The 12,518-nt window shown below is 37.9% G+C and overlaps 1 protein-coding gene across 5 annotated transcripts in view; it reads right to left on the minus strand.

Moving 5' to 3' along the window:
- LOC134527486 (cytoplasmic dynein 2 intermediate chain 1) overlaps positions 1 to 12,518 on the minus strand; it is a 266,130-nt gene that overhangs the window by 50,875 nt on the left and 202,737 nt on the right. The gene's annotated exons all lie outside the window — the stretch shown is intronic.

A 12,518-nucleotide genomic window follows, 5' to 3' on the forward strand; every position in this document is an offset into this window, starting at 1 on the left:
CCTCATCTTTAACACTGTCCCAGAAACGAATGTTAATGTCCATTTGTTGCCACTGGCTTACCTTATTTAAAGATTCATCAAATCCAACCATTACATAGCTATCCTTACACAAATTCTGAACTTCTACCTTGAAAAATGGTGCTAAACCAAAGACAAAAGTGTATGCAATTTTGTCTTCCTGCAGTTTAATTTTTGCGGCTATCTGACTGTCAGGAAACATCTGAACAAAGAGATTAACATCTGTAGCAGCACTTCGCATGGACTTGTGAGTCATCACACATTGCATTGCCCATAGCATTTCCGCTTTTGTTATGTCATCATTTAGCAAATACTTATGAATACCAGAAGTTTTAGTTGTATCTTCAAGAGACTGCATTGGCATGCTTGTAACATTTCTCATTTCTGTAACAGTCATTGGTATGCATCCAACATTTTTCATTGCTGTAACAGGAGCTAAATTTGACCTGGAAGACTGAGTCATAGCAACTACACCATCTGTTGCATGTGAAGATGAACTTATAGCTGGGCACAAAAATGTTTGCATATTAGAAGATTGCCAACTGCTCTTGCATAAGTTTGTGTGTTTTGCTCCTTTCATATGACTCACAACTGCAGTCCGCCCCATTGATGACAATGAAAACATTTTGCAACAAAGAGAGCAAGAGGCTGAATATTTGTCACTCTGTACATTATGTAACCAATCATTAAAATAAGGTTCATTAAGCCACTGTTGAAAGGAAGACTTTTCTGTGTGGCCTGGTTTGGCCATTATTGAAAAAATTCACCACCACTGAATATAAACGGATATATAAACTAAGATTATTTAACGAACAGAAACTATTTTAACTTAAAACATCACAACATGAAACAGAATAACAATTGCAAAACAAAAAAATTGAGATTAAGTTACATATGACGTTATTTTTTTCAAGCTTGATCTTTCCATTTGTTACTTCAACAGTTATACACTTATAAAGTAGGACGAAAACAATTTTTGTTACAGCGACGTTAATTAATTAAATTTAAGTTTACTTCCAATCCTGCCTACGTAAACATATTCTAACAAAATGCCGAATTACGTTGCTTTCCACGCAAACGCACATTGCAGATACAATGATATTGGTACATTAGATGAAGTGTTGCCAACTATTGACAAGATAAAAGTTTACACCTAAACAAGTATTAGCTGTTATAAAACCAACAACAATTAGTTAAAAGATATACTGTATGAAAATTTAATAAACTGAATCCATAAATTATCCAACGATAAAAATATTTAATTTCATTTTTTTTCTTAAGAAAATTGGAATTACGCACGGTAAACAATCTTAATTCTGCTGCGCTCTGGCGTCAGGTTCTGAAAACGTTTCTCTGAGCGTCACAGTCACACACGTAAACATGAATGGAGTTAGGATTGCCGATCATGCTATCGTCTGTGGATGCTGACTCTCCCATGTCGTATTTTATTCTAAAAATAAATATATATTACATAATCCATTGCTATTTAATATATATTCAATATCGATATCAATTGCAGATGTACATAATCAACGACTTTAACGTTAGACAATAATTACAGTATGGAAGAATAGCAAATCTCCCGAGGGGTGAATAAATTCCTGGGTATTTCCAGTACTTTTCCAGAGGCAAAATATTCCTAGGTAGTTCCAGGTTTTCCCGAATTTCCCGACCAATCGTCACCTTGAATAAGTTATTTTTGTTATTTTTAGGGTCTACGTAAACATGTCACAGCCAACAGGATTTCTTTTTGCTTTGATATTTACATTATTTTTTTGTACTCACTACTGAAATTTATCGCCACATTGTTGTTCATTAATTTTGATATTTTACTTTTTATGATTGTCTGAAATTGTTTCATATGGCATAGTTTCATTGCATTGTTGTTCTTAAGCCTCAATTCTTCCTTGTGTTGAAATAAAATAATGTTTTATCATATAGGATTAGTTTTTACATTCCAGCCCAGCTGCAGTATTATTTGTACCCTCTGTGTTTGAGTTTTTTTAAAGTTATAATGGTGTTGTCTAAAAGAACAGGGGGAGTAAGATGTTCCCTACTAAGTCAAATTATTATATTCAAATGAGCTGAAATAAAGTAATATAAAAACATTTTAGTCTCTTCATTTTTTTTATAATTAGTCAAATGTTTTACAAATACCTTAATACTTTTTGATCTTAGACCAAAGCACCTGGTTTAAAATTGCGTACAGTAGTGCTTATCAGTAAGCCGAGAAAATATATAGAACTGTTTTGATAAACGGCCCACGTAAAAATTCTTCTTGCTTATGTGATGACCACTAAAATCTTTCTAGAATAGAAGGGTATTTTACTGAGAATGACAACACGGAGAAACGATGCAATAGCCATCCAGGACTTTGTAACACGTTTTGAAAATTACTCTTCATATTTTACCGGTAGATCATAACATCGCAACTTAAAAATTTTGACATGTTCTTTGCAATGGCTTCAGGATGAGGAGTTTACATCAGACTGAAGCCAATTCAATTGTGTACGTGTATTCGTTTGACGTCATGATTTGAGTTTCGAAACGTGATAAGATTTAGGTATATAAGTTATAGTGTGTCAGGTAAAAACTTAAACAAAATAAAATAATATTGTAAAGTAATTATAGTAATTCTGAATGGGATGTAGTTTCCTTTAGTTTTAGAATCGTTATCATTTTATGTTATGCATATTGACTTAGAACCTTGAAACAAAAAATGACTCGAATACGAATCGGTTCTAATTGCAGAAATAACTCATTTATAGAATATTCGAACCCAAAGAAAACGAAATCTAATGAATAACTCTGAATAAATATCCTACTCCTGTCCTCAAAAGAATCAACAGTATATTTGTATATTTTTCGCTACAGTGTAGTAGTGGTGTGTCATTTCTTGTAATTGTCACGTTTTTATTTTATTTCTCATATCAGTAGTCTAAGTCAATGCTAGTGCTACTAAAACCCCACTGCAAATCATCCTCACCATTGCCACCAAACTTAACAAGTAGTGGATGTGTTAATTGCCATTCGTTTATTATTAGACCACGTGGTTAGTTTTGTGTGTGTGCAGGAACACATTCATGTGACAATTTAAGTATCTTCGAATAACTAAGTATATTTCGGTGAAGCGTAAAATATCCATTTTTTATTACGTTGGAAATCTGCAAAATATTGCCAAAGTTCGCACATTGAGCACACAGTAAACAAGTTCTGTCGAGAACGAGTACACATTTAGAATGACACATTTCATCGAACAATCCAAGGATACTGTTGGTGCTGAGATGATGGTTTTTTACCAGAGGACACGGCCGTCTTGAGATGAGGCGGTAACTCTCAGGGCCACGATTTTTTTCGCGTAAAGTGTTTCACTCCAGTTTCTTTCAATGACTGATGCGTGTACATGTCGTACACGTCTTATGGTTCTGCCCGCAAATTACAGATGTGTAGTGTCGTAGTAGCGATTGGCACAAGAATACAACAGACGTCACTTCATTAATACACGGTTAATTACTATGAAGCAGACCTGCAGAAGTGCGCGTAAGGCACTGAAACACACTGGGGAAAAATTCTTTTCGCGAAAAAATCGTAGACCTACTCATGTATAAAGAATGCCTACTTTTCAAGAAATCTAGAATGAAATCTTACACCCCCGTATGAAATAGTGTGTGGTAATTCAGGTAAATTTTTTTTGTGTGTTTGACGACTTACGTAGAAAACGATTTTGTCTTCATACATGTATACAAACTAGGCTTACTTGAAACCATGGTAATGGGCTACTGTATCAATGAAGCTGTGAGAGATGTATGTATACCTGTATCGGAACGGAGCGGACTCGTGTAAAGCGTGTACCGAACAAGGGAAGAACAAGCCAAGCCGCCGCGCCGTTCCATGGGACACTTGTCCGGCGGCTGGGAGTTCATTCTCAGCTGCTCTCCCAGGGTGACTGAGTTCCCGGAAAATGTGGCACCACTGTAAGCAGGTAGCGGGACGATGAGGGTAAGGGGAGAGGGGAAACAACCAACCACTCGCGAGCGCACGATTCAAGGTCAGAAAACAGAGCTATACACCCTCCACGTTTGACTCTCTCTCCTCGAATGATGCTTCTAGCAGCTACCCCCGTTCATATACAAGCTAGCGGAGTGGCTAGGAACATCACTTTGGCTCCCACTATCGTCCTATAACAGTAGAATTAAAATTTGAAAGAGTGATGATTTTTCATTCGTGATCCACGCCCTTAATATAACTTTTAGGAGAAATTATTCGTTAAAGAGATGGTTCATATTTTGTGGTTTTTCAACTTTTTACTACCTTGCCGCATAAAAACGGAAATGATTTCCTAACTACTTAGGCTTGTGGCATTGCGAAACCCTGCCACATTCCATTAGCTTGGCTTTTTTTTTAAATTCAATACATTTTAATAAATATGTATTAGCTGGTTAAATAGGTCAAGGTCATGATGTCCTAGTGTTATAAATGTTATACATTTTTTGAGAATACTGGAGTATGTTAGTCTAGAATACCATTTAGATGTGTTTAATTTTACATATTTCGAATCTGGAGACAAATAAAGTTTCCTGTTTCCTATTTTATAGGAATACTAGCTAAACCTGGCCACGCTTTGCTGTGGCACAGTTTAATATTAATTCATTGTTTAATTTAATATTTTACTGTGCATGGCTGTGGAATGTAATAGAAGAAATAAAAATGTGTTTAGCTTAAATATTTTTATTGTAAAGCTAATGGAAGGACTACATTCCTTGTTTTCCCATTTTTTGCATAAACATATAGATCAGATGGTTTACCGACTCTGGAGCACCCGACATATAACTGTCCATGAGAGAAGCATTCATTTTCTAAATTCAAACCGCACACTTGCAAAGATTGTCCTTGTGCTTTATTGATGGTCATAGCGAACGCAAGGCGTATTGGAAATTGAAGTCGTTTGAAATCGAACGCCATATCTGTCGGAATAAGTGGCATTCGTGGAAGTAATACGTCTTCACCTTTATGAAGTCCAATCAAAATTGTTGCTTCAATAAGATTATCCATTAATTTTTTAACTACTAATCGTGTACCATTACATAATTTAGGCTGACAGATATTTCGAAGCAATATAATTGGCACACCAATTTTCAAATTCAAAATATGTGGTGGTAATCCTGGAACATCGAGTGAATTGAGAAATTCCGTTCGAAAGTTCACTGCTTCATTTTGGTGCACTACTGAATCAATAGATTTGTATGTCATTGTTTCACCTTCGATTCTGTTTATAATACTATTGTTCATATCGTGTACGTCAACATTTTTAGCCGCTAGAATGTCTCTTTCGCTCAACCATGCATGATTTTTGAATTTTGTTTCGATGTTTTGGAATACCTTGTCTACTAATTCCTCTTTTGAATCTACGATGTTGCATAAATCAGATGATAAGCTGATTTTTCCTGTTTCTGGATTTGTAGGTACAGTGCCGTTACCAACTTCAATTAATTGTCTTGAAAATATGACTGCTGTTGGATCGTTCTGAAGTTTAACTCGCATATTCGTGGTTAAATGCATTTTTTTTACTGTGCTCCAAAAATTTGAATATTTTAAGCAGGCATGCAATTCATCAGCAGGTGTTGAGCGAGGTATCACTGGGAGCGTTTGCCTGAAATCACCGGATAGTAACACCAACACTCCCCCAAATGGATCTGGATTATTTCGCAAATATTTCAGTGTATGGTCTAATGCTTCCAATGACTTTTTGTGAGCCATTGTACACTCATCCCATACAATGATTTTGCACGTCTGAAGAACTTTTCCCATTCCTGATGTTTTTGAAATGTTACATGTTGGACTTTCTGTTAAATAAAGTTTTTTATTCTTTCTTGAAATATATATATATATATATATATATATATATATATATATATATATATATACATATTTGTGTAAATTATAGTCGTCAAGGCACAATGGTCGAGTAGCCTGATGTGCTTGAACTTCGACAATATGGTACAGCATCGTCGAGCGTGGTCACAACTAAGTTGGGTGACCATGATATTTAGTTATAGAAACTTTTTTTTCCGACTTTTCCGGTGGATTTTCCCAAACTTTTATTTCATATAAACACTCTTCTGTTAAGATGCAATGTTCTGTAAAAATTTCAATCCAAACCATCGTATACTTCCGAGTTTTGCGGCCAAATACATACGGAAGCTAAATTTTTATATATATAGATTGTGTTACTATAGTAATTTCACATTTAATATCATATCAAAAATACTAAGCAGTTCCATTAAAAGTTAATTTTCTTGTATTTTAATTTTTTTTACCCAGAAGATAGGTACTGATTTAAAAAAAAACAAGAACTAATTTTTTTTTTTTTAAATTTTGATTTGTTTAGTTGTAAAATATATAAAAATCTTTGATTTATTTACTTAATTATTTATAAACTATCAAAAACATGAACTGTTCTTCCCATCATAAAAAACACACAAGTAATCAAAGATATTTCACTAATGTCTAGCAAAATGGTAGGGAAAAAAGCCACATTGACAATTATTGAGAACACGAGACTATATTTGAAATTTTAACCTTGAAAACATATAACTATTTAGGTACCAGAAGCATTAGAAGGAAGACGAGAACAAGGTAGATGATGCATTTCCTGGCTGGACAATTTAAGGAGGTGGTTTAAAGGTTCCAGCACTGGCTGTGAGATTTAAAGCCCGGATGTACATGATGGTTGGCAAACCTTTTTAGAGGAGATGGCACATGAAGAAAAAGCGTATCAGTAACAGGAAAAGGTAAATAAATTTCTAACACCATTCACTTGACGTCGACCGGGGCTACGCTCTCCCTAAGCTTGATGTGCCTCACATCACGTCCTCGTGTTGGCCCGCGCCCACCGGTGTGACGTCAGAGCTTCACTCCCGAATGATGCCGAGTGAGGACGAACATTCCCAAAGCAGACTTTATTTTAATATCAGATAAGTTATGTAATTTTATTGTAAACAGCCAATAGGCTAATTTAATTAAGGGTTTAAGTATGTTCATTTCTTTTCCGATGGCACACTTTATTTAAATACATGTTAAAAGCCGTTGGCCGGATGTGAGTGGAGGACCCGACTCTAGGGCGCGCCGGAAGGGAGTCAGTTGCCGTCGCTGCCTGAGGCAAGGAGTCTCACGTGCCCATCATCTGCAACTCTCCACTATTACTGATCCGCGTCCATCTGGCTATTTAATTTATATAAATAATTTTCTTTAACTTCAGGACTTACCTCAGGCAGTAGACTGTGTTATTTAAGTTTTATTTAATTAACATATCAGTTACTTTTGTGCACATGGCCACGCGGGGAGAGGACTGAGGCGTGTGGGCCGCCTTCGAGAGCCTACCTTATTGTGTGTTTTAATAAATAGCTTGACCCCCGTTGAGAGGGGATGTAATTACGTGTTATTATTTATACTGGGGGAAACAGGCCTCGCTGCACACGGGCGACGTCACGGCCCTGAGAATAGTCACCGGGTCCACATGCCCGTAACATATGTGGTGGCGGCGCCCTAGGTATAAAGCCAAGTACATATATCCGAAAATCTGAACCCCCTTTTGCGACAACACACTACAATAGAAAACATGGGCAATCTTTTGCCGTGGAGAACAGAAGTAAACAAGAATGTTGCATTGGTGTATAATCTATAGTCACAATCAATCTACCACTGCATTTATCAATGACGAAACAGATGCTGTGACTCAAAAAACAAACAAACAAATGTAAATGTTCCGGATTCGAAAGAAAATTTTCAGTAATATATTTGTAATATTGGGAAATGACACACATTTAACCTGGTTGCTGTTAACAACCAAAATGGGTGAATAACGAGAATTTAAATTTTAAATAAATTTATTTCAAATTACTACTTTGTGAATGAAGTTGATTTTTAAAAAAAGATTTCACTAGTTAACAAATGGATTGGATTTACATTATGTTGTGGTATTTTTTGGTTTACGAAAATTTCCTGTCCCTAATTTTAATGGTGAGATTAAATTGTAGTGTATGAGTAAAAAATTAACCCTATTTCCTAATTTACGTTGTGCCGCCTACAAGTATTTTCGGCACAATTTTAAATTTGAATTTTTTTTAACTTAATTAATGTCACCAGTCATTCCTTTGCTGCAAGAACTTAAACTTGTTCCTCCTCCTGTACACTCCCATTCAACCTTTGTCAGACTTGTCTCCCCAAGTTTTCCAAGCCCTACCATTCAATAACCTAGCAGGGCGATCATTTTATTCCCGCCTTGGCGCGCGAACGTCTCCTGTAATTCACCCCTGATTCGTGATGAGAACTTCTAGGCCCTGCAAGCTCTCAGAACCGGCCAGTTCCTAGACCTCGCCTGACGCGAGCACTTCTTGGCATGATCGCGAATCATCTTCGCCAAAGTATAGTAACGCCTCCGGGTCCTGTAGACCGCCATTCCCACTTTCATCAGCAGCACCACACCCCCACCTCTCCAAGTTTTCCTGGGAACACCGCCCCAGGTCTTTGACCGGCCGCTAACCCCGGCCAGGCTCGGCCTCTTCCTAAGGCCACAACAGTAGTACATGAAGTACATACTCATGCCATCTAGCGGTAGTTTTGTGAATCCCTTCAACAGGGCGCTGGCTTAGTCCGTCCCATAAGCCCAATGCTGCTACCAGCTGCCCTGAGCGCCAGTCAATCTCTACTCAGTTCAGCCACACCTCAGTAGGTCGCGCTGACATCGGGCAGTACAACCAACTTCGAGATATTGAAGTCTGCCTTCCTCGACAAGCACCTCAGTAATGTTTAGAACCTTTCGGTTCGAGAGCTGAAGCCACCGAAACCACCCCACCCTTCTTTCGTTAAAGACGCTTTTAATTACGAGCCTCGGCCGCCCCAAGCTCACTGCGCGTTGCGATTCAAGACTGACTGCATCGAACCAGACATCATCGGGACGCCTCGCCGTGTTTTTCTCTAAAGATGTGATCCGATTAGACAAGGGATGTTTCCCACCATAGTAGTGTTTAGGTAAAGTAATCATGTATAAGTCATCGTTAGGGCCTGGAAAATTTCGGTGTTTTCAGTATGCGAAAAGCGGTACTTTCAAATTAGAAAAGCGGTGGTTTAAAGTCGGTATTTTCGTTATGCAATGGAAATTTTACCGGTATTTTAAATGTTGACTAAATAGTGCAGTTATTGAATATAATAGTTTACATATTTAATAAACAATCCATGTATACTAGGAATAGACTAATATGCATAATAACAGCCAGTTAAATCCAAAACAGTTACACAAAACAGACACGTTGCTATAGATGTTTGCAACTACAAATTTTCTTTTTTTCGGCTGCCGATGCCACATGCTTAGCTGACTTTAGGTGTTTGTCAATGGAATCTTTTCTTTCCCATGAAACTTTACAGTTGCAAAATTTGCACATCACTGTGCTATTGTCAGTACAATAAAACCCATGTTTCTGATACTGATATGCTCGGTCTCGAGCACTCAAAGTATTATTCGGCATTTTCAAACTATAGACAGAAATATGTTGCAACATACTACATACAGGCTGTTACGAAAACAATAAACTAAACTTGGCGCGCAAATAAATATCAGCAGTGGAATGTCACTACGTTGGGAATGCTGTCGCGGCTCGTGACGTCAACAACAGATGCTGGCTGCATGATAGTCACGCATGCCCGCACACTCCCAGTCTTGCTGCGCAGACTAATTTTGTACCTGCAAAATAATTATTTGCTTATTCGCTTGCTATTTACGAAGTTACACAAAAATAAACAACTATGGTAAGATAAATTCGTTAGCCGCTAACATATGTGTTTAGCTTTACACAAAACAAAACTTCTCACAGTCTGGGAAATGTATGATCTTCGGTAAGGAAGCATTCACTTACATGAGAAGTTAGTAGAAGCTATGTTGGCTAACCTGGACCTTTACATTTTACCATATATGACACAACTTGGATAAATACAAGATATTAGGTTATTCTTTTGCTTTGACATATTTTATACACTTTTCGCAAAATACAATAAACACATTCTCATATCTGGCCAAGTGTGCACAGTAGTTTAGAATTCGGCATCATATTATTTTTATTTTTCGTAGAGTGCAAAAGTTTGAGTTTGCTTGCATTCAATAAATACGGTATTGGCATAATGGAGTGGAGGAACACGGGGTTGCCACTTGAACAAACTCCAGCGCACAAATGAGAAGAAACTTAGTGCGAACTATACCCGAGATCGATTTTGAGCATCAAAATCATACACGAACACAGCTTATGTAAAAATAAGGTAATTATGCTGAAACACAAGACTTGGGTTAAAGGATACTTTAACCTTGCGTGAGTATTAGTGATCTGTAAATACAGTAGAATCCCGCTGATACGACCCCTCACGGTTTCCGGATAAACTGACTTAATAAACGGAATGGTCACAATAGAGAATTCGGGCCAATTCCCCCCCCCCCCCCCCCCTCCCGCAAATATATCCAAATACATATAAAATCGCCTTTGTTCGCATAGATTTCATATTCAAATAGTTTATGGTGTAAAAAAGACAACTTTTTAAATTCATATTACACCTCGGACTCGCATACCCTGAACAATGGGTTCCGATAAATACTCGCGCTAAGTGAATTCGCGTCACGCGAGTTTGGTTATGCTAGCCGGCTGGTGGTTATTTGCGTTCAAAACGTGGCGAAGGAACTTGTGTGGATCAGGTAGAAAACATTCGGCTATAAATGAAAGATATAAGAACAATGCTATCCTGAAATGCTGTGACATGTTTTTGAAGTAGATAATCACAGCGACAGACCGACAGGATGCGCTCCCGCCCTTGCAGTCAGCGATGTTTATTTTGACAGCTCAAGCAATTATCTTTTCCACGTCCCTTCACAGCGTAAAAAAAAAGGAAAAAAAAAAAAAACACGGATTATACAACCTGGCTTTTGTCGCACGCGGTGTGGGAGGGGAGGAGAATGCTGACAGTTTCTCACGCAAAAGGTTGAAATAAGGGAGGGAATGTGTTGAAATTTTAGCTGGTAAAAAGGGAGGGGGGGTTGTTTTTACATGGTTTGTGGCTCTGGGAGGGATGAGCCCTGAAGAATTAACAGGTGATGCGAGAGGTAAGCTTCGCGTCGCGTCATGTCACGTATGATGTCAGGCCGCCGGGCGGGTAAGATAACGTGACAGATTGACAGCTGAGATGGCTTTTCATGCGATAGTGGAGGCACCGAGCTCGGCTAGACACTGCCGCGTGGACAGTCTAGACGGGTGGTATCTATTTTTAGCCGTCTTTTGTATGACTGCCTGCTTACAGTACAGCTCTCGCCAAGATAAACGTGAACACACAGCGCCCAACAAAGTGTAACAGACTTGTTTTTCAGCCGATTTTACTCAAATTTTCGACTTTCTCAGCTCAAATTTTTTACTGTTTCTCAAAAAACGGTCGTATAAACGGTATGGACGCATCCGAGAGGAGTCGCATCGGCGGGATTCTACTGTAATGGTACTTTTCGGGGATATATTCGCAGTGTAATATAGAAATGTTGTGATTTTCGCGAATGTACTTACTTTTCGCGTTTTCATGCAAAATTCGCGATCACGAAAAATTCCAGGCCTTAGTCATCGTCAAATAATTTTTTTATTTTTTTTTTTTAATCATGGATCATCCATGTCGCGCTTGTCTGCTCAACCAGCGGGCAGACCCTGGAAGACATCACCCTGTTTGGTGAGTTTTTACCACCACCACTCCCCACCTGTCATCGTAACTAGAAGGCATTTTCTGCCTATTCCCCCTACTGTCTGTGAATAAGTCCTAAACATATGTGTTTGGATCTGTTCACAGACAGGGACCAAGAGTACAAGTGCTGGACCAGGCACCGAGTACCGAACCCAGGTACTTTTCCAAAGACCGGATCAGTCTCCATCGGGTCAGATGACTCAGGCCCTCCCACGTCTCGTCAGCTGTCCCACTTCATCCAACAATCTTCAACGCGCCATCCTTTCAGTTTTAAAAAAAACCTTTTCAGACTAGTATCCAATCACGACGTTTCTCAAATCAGAAATGAAGAAGCTTACTAAGATTATTTAAAATGTTTATTGTCACGAACTTTAATTACATATTGTTAATCAACTTATATTATTGTCTAATAAGGGCCGGCCCATCCTTTCAATCATGTGACCTTAAATCCATGTTGTATATGTTTTATGCTAATTAACTCACATTATAACTTCTATATTTAATGGAAAATAACCAAAAGTAAAATAAAAACAGAGAAACTAACATCTCGACGAAATCATTATTTGCCTGCTGAAACCAAAAGATCCACGAGTTACCCTCAGTCATCAGGTGAGAGTGACAAGGCTTGACAACGTCAACATTTTGATTGTGGAAGCAGTGATTGAAACTAATTGATTCTACAGTTTAAATCATCCCAACCCTATTTTGGAATAACAATGATAGTAATTAGGAGAAAAGAACAT

The sequence above is a fragment of the Bacillus rossius genome, chromosome 1, assembly GCF_032445375.1.
Source record: "Bacillus rossius redtenbacheri isolate Brsri chromosome 1, Brsri_v3, whole genome shotgun sequence".
Taxonomy (NCBI): domain Eukaryota; kingdom Metazoa; phylum Arthropoda; class Insecta; order Phasmatodea; family Bacillidae; genus Bacillus; species Bacillus rossius.